At 41.4% G+C, this 14,365-nt stretch overlaps 2 protein-coding genes and 1 long non-coding RNA gene across 4 annotated transcripts in view; 2 read left to right on the top strand and 1 right to left on the bottom strand.

Annotated features, from left to right (window-relative positions):
- Window positions 1-14,365, top strand: part of LOC138946972 (mucin-like protein) — a 254,265-nt gene that overhangs the window by 153,474 nt on the left and 86,426 nt on the right. The window lies entirely within an intron of this gene.
- LOC138946982 (uncharacterized) lies at window positions 1,578-5,448 on the top strand. The gene is made up of 3 exons (XR_011449501.1): window positions 1,578-2,349; window positions 3,140-3,230; window positions 4,235-5,448. It is a non-coding gene; the product is annotated as an uncharacterized lncRNA (long non-coding RNA).
- The window catches only part of LOC138946978 (uncharacterized), a 271,906-nt gene continuing 264,603 nt past the window's right edge, over window positions 7,063-14,365 (bottom strand). Inside the window, exon 2 of the mRNA XM_070318403.1 lies at window positions 7,063-7,342. The gene's annotated coding sequence lies outside the window, so the exon portion shown is untranslated. The remainder of the gene's footprint in view (window positions 7,343-14,365) is intronic.

Here is a 14,365-nt window from a genome sequence, read left to right as displayed (position 1 = left end):
CCAACATACACCTTTCACGTTTCTCCCCGAGAACTTTCGCCATTATCGAAAAGAACCGTCGTCTCTACGACCGATTACGATGGAGACTCCTCCGTCTAGCCATCTGCGCCGATGTGGTCTCTTTCTCCACCATCGCTCCGCATTCTCCCGTGTAAGGTCCGTCCCTCGTACACGCCATGGAAAACTCCTCATGGAAACTCCTAAAGAATTAACCCAAGTCTTAATACAACATTCTCTTAAAGGAAAAGTCCAAGGTTTTTAAATATCCCCAAAAACTTGAAAATCGAATGCCAAATGTTACAAACATCTCTGGAAAAATATTTTAAAAATTGAAAAAAAAATTGTTGTTGCAGTTGAAGATTTAGTGTTGCGGGGCTAACCAAGACAAGTCGCCTGGGGTCAAGTAGTGGTCACGTGGTTTTCGGTGCACTGTGACGTCGGTGCACTGTGACGTCACAAGTTATTGTGTTGATTCTACCACTCAGTACCAGCTTGATTTTCACACAGAAAAGTCACCACTGTATGCCCGAAAAGAATGCCTCGGTGGAGAGCAGCCGCAAACTGCAACAACTCGTCAATGTCCCCAGGCATTTCATAGCACACTTTCCCTCATAAAACTCGAGTCTCTTGTGGAAATGGAAGAGATGTGTGCAGCACAAGCGTGCAGATTTCAAAGTGTCGGGCACTTTCTGGACACAGATTTCGCCATTTTTCTGCAGCACAAAAGTTGGCGTTTCATCCCTGAAACAAATGTTTTGACCACTGGCAGTGTCTTCCCTTCATAAAAGTCCGGAGAGGGCAGTATTACGCGAGGCTGGTACAGTCGACGAGCCATCGAAACTCCGAGGCGACATACGAACAGCGGATTATCTCACATGAAGGAATGCGTTGAAGGTCAGAGTACATGCTTTTAATTTCATGCATACACGTAAACATCGTTTTGCTGCGCAGCGAATACGAATTGGTGCAGAACAGTGTGTCTGGGTCCAGCTGATATTCGCTGGAGTACAGATGCGCCACAGGCTAGATCTACAGAGTTGCAACTTACAGAACGGTCTGAGCTGAGCTAAGAGTAAGAGTAACAAGAGGCGAAGCCTTCAAGGCTCACGTAAGAAATAGACAAACAGTAACACAAACTCGATCACTCCGTCACACATACACACCCACACACACAGTAAGCTTAGGTGACACTGTGCAAGAAAGAGAGACACTAGATCTAGATCTGTCTGTCTGCATGTAGCCTACTTACAGGGACACGACTGCCAAATAGTCTCGGCCCGCTCAAAATAACAATGACCGAGACCACACACACCACGCGAGAGAAAAATACTACAGGGAGGCATGCCGTCATGATGCATTAATTGACGTCAAACACTTTTGACCGTGACGTAATCTTATGCGAGCTTTATCCATAGTCTTGGATAACCACTCACACATAGACTCGGAAATGTTAAAGTTTCTACCACAGACATACACACACACACACGCACACACACACGCACAAACGCACAGACAGACAAAGTTACGATCGCATAGGCTACACTTCGTGAGCCAAAAAGTAGTCAGGGTTGTGGACAAACACTGTACAAAAGGAAGACGTGGAACTTGCGAAGAAAATGCGAAAAAGTGTTTGTGGGTTATCGTCCCTAGTCACATGCTGGCGGCGAAAACAAAATGGCGGATCGCGTAGGTACCGATCGTGTGCGAGGTGGTGGTAAATAATTGTGCTCGGCTTTTTGTTGCAAGAACGCCCGTTACAAACAGAGCTGCTTCGGGAAAACTTTCCACAAGTTCCCTACAGAAGAAAAAAGGTGGGTTGTGCAGTGATTATTTCATCAGGTTTACCTTCTTCAGAATGAGAATGCAATGGCTCGAGTCAACTCACTCAGTAGACTACAGCGTCAGCGAGTACTTACGACTGTGAGTGTGAGTCAGCAGTCAGTACAAAACAACAGTTTACACTTGATGACAAACCCGTGGGCATATTTGCCGAAACCTTTATCAAACCTTGCTTACGGGAAAACTACAGTACAAAGGTACATCACTCATCCGTTTTGCGTTCAGGCAGAGCGTTAGATTTAGACTGAAGATCTGATTTAGCTTTCTTTGTCTTTCCTTTTTGCTTAGTTTAACAATAACATTGTTGTTTTTATTGTCAAACTAGGTGCAGAATATGGATGCAATTCACAAGGCGAGAGGACTTTGAAAAGCTGCAGCCAGCTGCTGTTCAAGGTCTCAAGCTTTGTACTGATCACTTTGAGGCCAACCAGTAAAACAATCCTGCAGAGAGGATCACTTGTGTGGAATGCTGTCCCGACATTGTTTGCAGTGCCCAATCCACCACCGAAGGTTATTTATTTATTGGTTTTAGGTTTTTGCAAACCAAAGAAGCACACTATTAAATGCAGGTTGAGTAATGACAAGTTTGAGGCTGATGTAAGAATTGAAAACAACAGCATTGTTCCCATCAAATAATGCCTGTTTGCATTTAGCGCAAAAAAATGATAAGGCCAACAAAAAAAAGTTACTTATTTTGGATCGACGTCCTGATTATGATGATATGATGAACTTATTTTGCAAAAAAACAGCCCCAAATGGCAAAAAAGGTATAGGGTCGGCGTCAACAACAAAGAAGTTGTATGTTTCTGGTCACCTGACCCTACCTATGTTTTCCCGACGACCCTAGACATTTTTTTTTTTTTGCATTTTCAAAAATAAAAGGGGTATTCGAAAATCAATTGTTTTCCTGTTTTTCAACAAAATAGTTTAAAAGATGGTTTTAAAAAAAAAGTTAGAAAAAAAATCTCCACCTTTAGTCATGTTAGGTCACAAAAAAGTCTGTTTAAGGTAACATAGGCCCCCCAAAAATAGCGTCGGTAGGTCGGCTTTTTAGTTTTGTATTTTAGCCATCTGAATATTTTAATTTTATTTTTTAATGCCCCCAAAAAGTCTAGGGCCGGTGGGAAAAAAATAGGGTCGGTCCGGATACCGTAAACAGATTATTTTTTGTTTTGCCTTACCAGAAACATACACTTTTTGTGTGTGGCCTAAGACCAATGCCATGAAATTGGGAGAAATGTTTCATTGTGACTGGGTGTTGGTTGTGAGTTTGTCAGTTAAAGAGCTGTGCAATTTGCAGGTTGCTAGTGGGAGGAAGCCACCATCGCAAAGGGTAGCTACAAATGAAGCCAGCACCGACCTGTCGCCTGATACACAAATTGTTCAACCAGGTAAGAGATTTTTAACCATGAAGAACACCCTGACATCAAAAAATGTTTAAACCCATCCATTACATAGTTGATAATCGCTGTATAGGGTGACGGGCGCTGGGGCGGGGTGGTAAGACGTCGGTCTATTAACTCGGAAGGTCGAGGGTTCGAATCCCGGTCGCGGCCGCCTGGTGGGTTAAGTGTGGAGATGTTTCCGATCTCCCAGGTCAACTTATGTGCAGACCTGCTAGTGACTTATCCCCCTTCATGTGTACACGCAAGCACAAGACCAAATACGCACGAAAAAGATCCTGTAATCCATGTCAGAGTTCGGTGGGTTTTAGAAACACAAAAATACCCCGCATGCTTCCTCCGAAAGCGGCGTATGGCTGCCTAAATGGCGGGGTAAAAACGGTCATACACATAAAATTCCACTTGTGCAAATAAATGAGTGCACGTGGGAGTTTCAGCCCACGAACGCAGAAGAAGAAGAAGCTGTATAGGGCGGATGCATGGATGGATGAAATTGTACCTGTAGTTCCCACACGTAAAGATGGGAAACATATCCTGTTAGAGGCATGGTTTGACAAGAAACAATTAAGTGGCTCTATTCCCATCTCCCCCCCCCCCCCCCCCTTTCCCCGTCGCGATATAAGCTTCGTGGTTGAAAACGACGTTAAACACCAAATAAAGAAAGAAAGAAAGAGGCATGGTGTGTGAGGAGTTTACCTGGTACTGTTGTCCTAATCAATCAATCAATCAATCAATATAAAGCTTATATAGCGCGTATTCCGTGGGTACAGTTCTAATGGCCTCACCCATTCAGTACCAAACAAGGTCAATTCCATCATTGTTCCACATCGAATCCATAGTTGCTAATACACTTCATTTCTGGCCTGCCTTCCTACGCTATTGTTTATTTTCATTTTGTGATTGAATTACACATGTTTTAATTTCTTCCAGGTTGTAACTTGTTATGGTTATGTTATTTTATGTGTGTTTTGTGTGTGTGTTTTCTTTTTTAGATGACATTCAGGCGATCCTGGAGGACATAGGATGTAAAGCATCAAAGTCGTCATCCTCCCCATCCCCTCGTGAAGCGGAACTTCGGCAGAAGGTCAACAAACTGAGGAGCAAGGTTTTCCGATTAGAAAAGAAAACGATGGAACCCCGTGTAAAACGAGCGAGTAAATTAGCCAAGCCTCCCAAGAAAGACTTTGTAATAGAACAGTTGTCTCATATATTATCAGGCGAGGCGAGCTATTTTGCCATTTATGCCTGTTACATATTTACCGGTTATCTGCTGCTGTGTCCATTCCTGGCAGAGACGGAACGCATGTTACCAAGGAGCCGAAGGAGAGTCGATGAGATGAGAGAATGTGATTAACAATTGCCAACTCTCTCCGTACAAAGAGGGTCCAAAATTGTATCAAAATATAGATCGTAGGGAATTCAAAATAAAAAAAAAGAGACAAAACATGTACTTCGGCTCATAGAGCCTTCTTTAATTTTTGACTCAAAAGTCCATGCTCCGAGAGTCCTTTTTTTAATTTTGAATTGCCTACCATCTATATTTTTATACATTTTCAAAAAGATTCAACAGTCACCTTCCGTTATTCTTGAACTTGGCTATCCCAGCCTTACCTCAACATTCGATATTCCTGTGATACTTTTGACGTAAAATCAATTTTTACTGTAAAACACTTCGGCAAGAGGATTGGTCCAAGCAAACAAATAATAAACTTGTAAGATTTTTCCTGATATTTCCGATCAATTGCCTATGGTTTTATTTAGCTAAAAGATTCAAACGTCACACCTATGACCCATGGCTATTTTTAAGGGGAGAGTAGCATCCCTGGTGTGTTGTTTTTGATGTACCTTTTGGTCTGTTTACAGTAACATAGGCACACAAAAAGAGGGTCGGTAGGTCGGCTTTTCTAAAAAAAAATTTTATAACCATCTTTTTAAATTATTTTGCAAAAAAACAGGAACAAAATTGATTTTTTTTCTTTTTCTTTTTCTCCAAATGCCAAAAAAAAGGTCTAGGGTTGGCGGGGAAAAATAATAGGGTTGGTCGGGATACCGTAAACAGACTATTTTGCTTTGTTTTGCCTAAGCAATGACTAACAAACTTTCTTTAGGGTCTGACATTGTATATACTATACAACTTTTTGGGGTATTAACTAAATACATGTATACAGTTTTTGATTCCTTTTATACTTTTTCACAAATTACCCCCCCCCCCCTTTTTTTTTTGTAGTCTGCCCTGGGGGCGGGAGGTCTCCTAATTTCGGTTTCTAGGGTCATCTTATGCTTCCCCATGAGCTGAGAACTTAATTTAAAATGGGCCACGATTTTTTTATTTGTATTTTGTAATTGTGCCTTTGTCCAGTCACATGATTTCACTTTGTAGGGGAGACCGGGGCTAGTCCGCCTACTTTTATGCTTTTGGTAGCATAACTGGCGAGTTTGATGAACTAGAAGACTGATTTTTTATTTTACATCAAGACAAATGTGTAGCTGATATCAATGTGCAGACAGTTTTTATGTGCGCATGAACATTTGTTGTACATACTGTTTTAAGTAGACCTACCCTAACGTAGGCGAACTTGCCCCAAGTCGGGGTAAGTCCGCCTACAGGGTGGGGCAAGTCCGCCGCTCTCATCCCATAGTAGGTACAAGACTAGTAGTGGGCAAGCTTTATACACACACGCACGCACGCACACACAGTCAGTCAAACAAGCACCCGATCAGTGGGAAAGCTTTTTTTAATTCCCTTCAATATTTAGGTTCAAAAATGCCAATGACAAAATACAAAAGAATGTCGAAAGAATGTAACACAAATCGGCGTCAGTCTTTTTTAGACATGAATCTGCAATCTTTACCATCGAGAATAGATGGAGTCACCATCAGAGTCACAGTTATGGCAGATGTAAACTGGACTGTTTCCCACACCTGCACATTCTTCATGGCGGACTTGCCCCATGACAAATAGGCGGACTTGCCCCTGCACGGGCAGGCAACTCTAGTGCCAGATAGCGAGCACAACATGGGAAGGAAGAAGCAAAACTTTCGTCAGAACTCGACCTTAATTAACGCACTTTCACTCGACACCAAGACTAAGTATTTGTTCTCAGAGGTAATGCATCAAAACCTAAGTCAACTGCTATGCATTCATGTTACAAAAATGAAGAAAAACACTTTTTGTGATCTGTACTCACGATATATGGGCGCGCAACCTCTGAACTTCTGCAGGATATGGCGGGAAGTAGGGACACCATTCTCACATGGTGTGAAAGACTAAAAGGTGGCAAACGTAAGAATAAACAGACAAAGACGGATGTGCCCCGGGGGCGGACTAGCCCCGGTCTCCCCTACTTAAAAACTTGGCACTGTCATCATTTTATTGCTATTTATTGTTCAGTTGTTCAGTATTTATTGCTATTGGGCATCAGTTGTTCAGTTGCCCTCTTTCGAATGAGCCATGCATGCATTATGGATGTGTTTAGCGAATGGGGATACCTCAAGCAATGTAAAAAAAAGAAACAATGTGAAGCAAACATATAGCACCAAATAAAATAACCGAATCAGAATGGAAACTTCTTCAGTGTATGTGTGTGTGTGTGTGTGTGTGTGTGTGTGTGTGTGTGTGTGTTTGCTGTTTTAAATACCGAAAATGTGAAAATAAAGCAAGTCACAACATGAGAAAGATCGACTGTACTAGTCATAACAAAGCAGGAGACAGTCTGGTCAGCATGCAGCAAAGGGGAATAACTCATATTTAGCCATTCTCATTTCTAAGCATGCCCAATGAGGAAGTTATCCTTCTTCCCATTGTAGTTTCTTTGTTGTGGACACGTAAGACAATGCGTGTGTCACGTTATCTATTCTATTCTTTCTTTCTTTCTTTATTTGGTGTTTAACGTCGTTTTCAACCATTCAAGGTTATATCGCGACGTGGAAAGGGGGGAGATGGGATAGGGGAAAGGGGGGAGATGGGATAGAGCCACTTGTTAATTGTTTCTTGTTCACAAAAGCACTAATCAAAAAATTGCTCCAGGGGCTTGCAACGTAGTACAATATATTACCTTACTGGGAGAATGCAAGTTTCCAGTACAAAGGACTTAACATTTCTTACATACTGCTTGACTAAAATCTTTACAAACATTGACTATATTCTATACAAGAAACACTTAACAAGGGTAAAAGGAGAAACAGAACTGTTAGTCGCCTCTTACGACATGCTGGGTAGCATCGGGTAAATTCTTTCTCGTCCCAACCAATATGGGACTCCCCCTAACCCGCGGGGGGTATGTATTCTATTCAGTCGCAAACTATCCCCTGATATCAATTCATGATATTGGCAGCGTTTGCTGGAATCATGGTTTAATGCTATTTTTACCAGATCTAAACTTGTGGTGGATGTGCAACCGGTAAGGTAAACAGACACCTGCATGCTAGAGACAAGAAGATTACGAATTGTGCAGGGAATTCATCTTTCTGCATTGACTGAGAGACGCAAAACCAGTCTAATTGCTACAACATGGTTACACATCCAGACGACTTCCAGAGGGTGTCAAAATGTTCAGTGTACTGTATAGATCAGAAGCATACTTTCGAATTGATTTATACTCACACTCATTTTCTCTCTTCTTTTACTTCCAGACCTTTCATCATCACTCACGGCCACTGGTCAGAACAGGTCACTAGACACTGACACCGTGACCATTCCAGATTTCCCGGTTCTCCGTGATCACAACGCAACTGTTGACCAGTCCTGTTCCTACCGTCCAGAATCACCACAGGAGAAAACCAACGTGCCATTCATCGTAAGATTTTTGTTTTGTTTTGAAAATGAGTGCCTTATTCTAGCTTTGCAAAAAACGAGAACGTGTCTTTGACAGATACCATCCAAATAATACATTATGAAAACAAGTACAGGTTCATTTCTACTCATGTTAATCGTTTATGCTTTCTGTGCTGAGCGACATATGGATTGAATTTCTTTCGTAACTCACCTCCCGTCAACCTGGAAAACTATATCTGTCGAAGTAGTTTCAAATAAAGTTAGTATGCTTCCGAATAAAAAATATAAAAAAAGGGTATTTTCTGAAATTTTTAATTATAGACTAAAACAAAACATTCACGAGTATGTTGTTGACCTGATGGTTTAAGGTGGTATAATTTTAATGGTAGGTTCCACTGTAAGGCGACATGGAGGGTATCTTTGACGGACTCATTCAAAATTCATACCCATGCACATCACCTCAAACACATAAGCTTTGTTCTAGAGTCAAATTTATTGGCTTCATAAATATTGTGAATTTTTGTCCGTTTGCAGATTGGCTTATCTATGAATTTTTTCGAAAATATCTTGCGATCTACGTACGCATAATGTAACACGTGAAGAAGAGCATAAACAGTTCGTCAAAAGGAATCTAATTTGCATTTATAATGATAATAATTCTCTTATTTATATAGCGCCTTATCCGAAGTTCAAAGCGCTTTTATGCCGTGTGAGATGGAATTTTTTACACAATATATCACGCATTCACATCGACCAGCAAACCTCAAGCCTGTTAGGCGAATGTTCACCTTTCGCGGCCTTTATTCCAAGTCACACGGGTATTTGATGGACATTTTTATCTATGCCCATACAATTTTGCCAGGAAAGACCCTTTTGTCAATCGTGGGATCTTTAACGTGCACACCCCAATATAGTGTACACGAAGGGACCTCGGTTTTTCGTCTCATCTGAAAGACTAGCACTTGAACCCACCATCTAGGTTAGGAAAGGGGGGAGAAAATAGCGGCCCGACCCAGGGTCGAACACGCAACCTCTCGATTCCGAGCGCAAGTGCGTTACCACTCGGCCACCCAGTCCAACCCATTTGCCTTCCTTATTGTTAATTTTTTCTTCATAAAGAGTAAAAGACTACTTGAAATAAACAAAATGTTTAACCATTTCAAGGCCTCTGAACACGTTTAAAAAAAATGCAGGTCTTTGCTCACAATATCAGATCTGCCAAGGCTCAGTTTACACAGGAAAAATCATCTGTCGACTTGGACACATACCAATAATCAACAGCCTCACTGCTTCTTGAAGCTGGATTTTGTGTGTGGAATGAATTACACATGTGGCGTTTCAGAATATAATTCATAGAAGATGTACATTCGTGCAGAAAGGCTTTAATTTAATAATTAGGTCTTCGTGATGTTCTCTTAAAATAACTAACATGTGTTCCCTTTACCGGGCCTCTGAACCAGTTTTGTGAATATGCAGGTTAAACTCGTGCTTTTTCAGTGTTATCAGTGTATTTCTCATCCAGGCATGGATGCGTGCTCTTAAATGGACAGCCCTTCCCGTGTAAACAATTGGGTTCAAAATCTCAAATCTTACCAGGCTTTTACATGGGATATGGCCATCCTTCCGTTTTGAAAAATACCAGAACTGAACACTCTGTATGGGTACTCTTTTTGCGAATGTAGAATTTTATGAATTAATTTCTTTAACGCCACACGTGTAAAACATTCCCTAAAAAAATCCAGCTCCAAAAACCAGTCAGGATGTTTATTCCTAGTATATGTTAGTCAAGAGATTTTTTTTCTATGCAAAAGTCTTCGCAGATCTGTGTAGTGAGCAATACTGTTTTGAAAAAGGACGTGCCTTTAAGCCTGTATAGACTGTTTGATTGTTGAGATACCTGGTGGCAATGACCGCACGGGTGGCAAGAGGTAGTAATGCACAGATGACAACAAACCGACCTGCATTAAAAAAAAAAGTTAGGAGGCCTTGATAGGGGGAAACATTTTGTTAATTTCCAGAATCTTTATGAAGAAATAATGAACGAGAAGAAAGTCTGGCCTTGAAGTAAATGCAAATTAAACTATGTATACTTTTGACAAACTTTTTCTGTTCTTATTCACATGTTAAAATGTGTGCAGAGATCGTTAGTTACTTCCAAAAAACCACGTTTCAGGCAACAGGCACTCGGACAATACTGGACACAGGCTATGCTGACCGGCTCATGGACTGACTACCTGATGCTGGAGTACACCAACAGTGGAAAAAGTCTGGAACAAAATGTTGCAGAATGTGAACCATGTACCGGACCACGTGACAACCCAGTATCATCTTCAAACCATGCAGGAATCTGTTCAACCAAAGATACTAGTTCAACACAGTCACACGATTTGCAAAAGTATAATTCAGCCTTCTGTAGCTCAGGGAGTTTGAACCCCACTCTTCATCCGTTTGGGAAAGTATTTCTGATTGTTTTGACTGCACAGGTTGGTAATGGTACTCTGATGCTTCTGCCGAGAAACCCCACTCGCTAGCGCACCAGCTGCCTGTTATGGGTAAGCGACGTGCCTGTATAGTGTATTTCCTGCAAAGCAAGACAGAATAAAACAGCAGCTTAGTTTAAGACATTCGTACCAGAGAAAACGTGTACGTGTTTGTTTGGAGAGGGTGGATAGAATCATAAGACACGCTGTGTCTATGTGACGTAGAGCAGGTTTTCAAATTCATGCTGAAACACTGTGTGATCGCTATTTTTTCTGGCATACCTTGATTTCAGATAGACTGGGAACCGAAATGAGGATATTTACATGAATAAACTATGCTGATATGTATGTGTTTAGAAATAAAGAATAGTTTTAATGATATATGGTGGGGTTTTTTTTAAACCCAATGTGATATTTTCGTATTTGAAAACAAATTGTACACTCTGTTGTCAATTTTACTTTCAGATAAATAAATCTATCATAATGGAAATCATCTGTTTGTGTTGTGTTACTTACCCATTTTAATCAATGTTGAGTCGTCCATATTCCTGTGTGTACGCATAGTATGCAGTTTGAAGGTAGCAGATGTCCGAGCAAACATAGGAGGATGTGCTGTTAGGCTGTCTATCTCCTCATCCAGGTTTTCCAGATATTTGAATTTCGTTCCCTCTTGGAGTTTCTGCACTGACACCTGATAAGCAAAATACACGTATCACTCTGTGATCATGGCAAAATGTATCATCTGTATGCTCCGTTCAAAAATTACCTTGAGATCCAAAGGTATACACAGAAATTGCAGTGGATCACAAAAACAACACGAACAGTAGTACATGTAATGCATATAATATTCTTCAGTTTAAAAATTCATGCAATGAGAGTCGATAACCCGATTTAACCCCAGGTAGATTCAGGGTCCCACTGACTGAATCTCATATGGTTGCTTTTCGGCACACACCACACATTTTTAATGGGACTGTGAGGTTTTGTTAATACAGTAAAATATATGGTAGCAACGTACTGTCTGTTCGTGACGTTTGAGAATACCGATCTATACATGTACTAACGCATTGTCTTTTTGTAGTGTGACTGTCCGATATTGCGTACTCCTAAAAATCAATGATCAAAAAGTTTGAACTGCTGTAATCGTGTTTCAGCATATGTCTGACAGTGCTTATTTGCTTCCAAACCGGCTTGCGATATCACGCCATCAGCGTTTCGCCACTGCTCAGAAAATCTTATGATTTCAGATCTAGTTTGAGATCGGAAATCACGTGTGCTCGTTTAAAAAACTAAATTCATTTATTACTTCCCTTTGACCGTTTCGCAAGAAAAATGTCAGGATCACTATTAGTATTAGCACATGAAAGCAGCCCACCGCCATTTCAAAAAAGTTTCACTGTTTCGTGGTGTCGATGTCATGTAGTGTCTGTCACAAGTCAGTTTTCGTCAGCCTGTTTCTTTCTGCGTGCGCCTTCCAAAGGAAGTTTATGGAAGGAAAACACGCCGCCTTTTCGTATTAGCTAAAGAAACAGGTACTGCTTTGACTTTACTTTCCTTCACTCTTTCCCATGCTCTCGAAGTAGCGGAGAAAGGTCAACATTGGTTTACATAATTTAATACATGGATAGTGTTAATAAGATTCTTGCAATGCAGCACACATTAATCAGGTTAGTCTATATTTTTGCTAAATATCAGTATCGTACTAAATGTATCACACACTGTTCAAGCTAGGTCATGTTACTTGCATCACAGCACACTCTGATCAAATGTCTATTGCTGCTGGATTTCAATTCTGTCATGGTAATCTAACGTGACTCCGCTGCCGCAAACGTTCTTCAGAACTTTCCCTTGGAGGACATCAAAACAAAAGGAATACACATAATGTTTATGGAGTTTTGACTTAGCTCGATGTCATTGAAAAGGTACTCGAGATGACGTGCAGCACTCGACTGGTCTTGAAGACCGCGCTCCTGGTTTGGGTCATCACTCTTCTTCTCAAGACACCATCATCAAGTTAATAGCAGTAGTAGTCTGGTTACATCTCTCTCCACAATTACGGCAACATGAGGAAGAGGAAGATGAATGAATCATTGGACCGTGGGTTCCTGAAACAGATCAAAGGGCCATATGTGTTACCTACACAGCCTGTCTAAAAGACTTGGTTTGTTCATATTTTATTATCGTTCTCATTCTATTACTGTGTTTCGGAAAATGGGGATTTGGCAACAGCGCACATTCAAACGTACACAACTTGACAACAACACAATGTACATGACTGACACGATACACTCATCTCCGCCTAGATCCCGTGGAACGATTGTCGATGTAATAATCACAGTCACTTACCTTCAAAGAAGGGGAACGGCTTTTCTTCCAAGCGTTCTTCGTTCCGTGGACTTGCGGAAAACGACCCTCTCGTGAAACGATTTTAGTTTACGTCAGTACATTTGGATACGTCACATGAATACGTCACTTGGCTACGTCGTGTAATGCGCGAGTAGTCTCGGTTGCCTATTCTATTCTTGACAGGTTCGCGCCTCATAATAATAATTCATGACAGTGTCTTACTGTCGCAAATAAAAATACCAGGATAATTGCAGTTTGGCCCGCAAGAAACTGGCTTTGCGCAACGTTAACTTGCTGTCTACATGTTTCGTTGTGTGACTGAAGAATTAACCATATCCACATATCGAGGCTCTGGGAGTTACTTCCCTTGTTTTAGGAAGCAAATTCCCGGTCACCTTTCAAAATGCCGCCTAACAAGCGCTGTGCTTGGGGACAATGTAAAACGGATGATCAGGGCCGTAGCAGCCCTACCGGCCACTCCGGCCATGGCCGGACCAGTTTTTTGTTAAAAAAAAAAATCGTCTTCATAAGCTTCAGCGCTGTGTTAGGAGGAAGGAGGGGTCGTGACTTAGATCGCACAATGACAGCGTTAAGCGAGAAATTGTCACTAATAGTTGAGGAGAACCATGTACAGTGTTTGGGAGAACATAATGGCCAGGGACCGTACCTTTTTATTTTTTTATGGCCGGACCACTTTTAGGAGCTGTGCTACGGCACTGATGATAGGTATCCTGAACGCTGTGTTGGCGTGAAATTCATCCCATTTGTGAAACCGGGAAAGCATCTGTACCATCTAGATCGCTGCCTTCGCTGGATAAAAGCCTGCAATCGCCCAGCTTACCAGTTGAACGTCAACACAATCAAGTCGTACACGTACATTTGCGGCAAGGTCAGATCTCGCACGACTTTGATTCAAGGCCTATTGCTAATTTTTTGATGGTTTGGTCTCAGTGTCACAAAAATATGACGATCTAATCAATCACTGATTTAAAAAATAAGTATGTTGCCCTATATCCATTGACATTCTTAGTGAAATAGATCTATTTGAAATAGTATTTCACTGCCCCGACCGGCGAACTTGTTGCCGGCTGTATTGAGCTTGTGTGTTCGTGTAGGCTTACTCAAAAAGTCAAAATCACAGTCGTCTCCGAAACAAGCAATAATCAGAGTTGGGGGGAAAACATTTCGTTTGTTCAGTTTTGTTTTGTTCTTGATAGTTTGTTTATCTCTCTCTCACACACACACACACACACACACACACACACACACACACACACACACACACACACACACACACACACACACACACATATACATACATACACCAGACCTGTTTACCCTCCCGGATTGTCCGGAATTATTACGGATTTGGGGTCTAAATTCCGGTATTACGGAATACTACCGAAAATTCCGGAAATTCCGATCGAGAGAACCTTTTTCGTGCGTGAAAATTCGAAGTCGAAATTGTGGTAGTCACCAGGGCTGTGATTTCAAGGCTGACCGAAACAGCCGTTTCTGCGCAT

Source organism: Littorina saxatilis, linkage group LG14 (genome assembly GCF_037325665.1).
Source record: "Littorina saxatilis isolate snail1 linkage group LG14, US_GU_Lsax_2.0, whole genome shotgun sequence".
In the NCBI taxonomy this organism is placed as follows: Eukaryota; Metazoa; Mollusca; class Gastropoda; order Littorinimorpha; family Littorinidae; genus Littorina; species Littorina saxatilis.
This window is presented reverse-complemented; position numbering and strand designations above follow the sequence as displayed.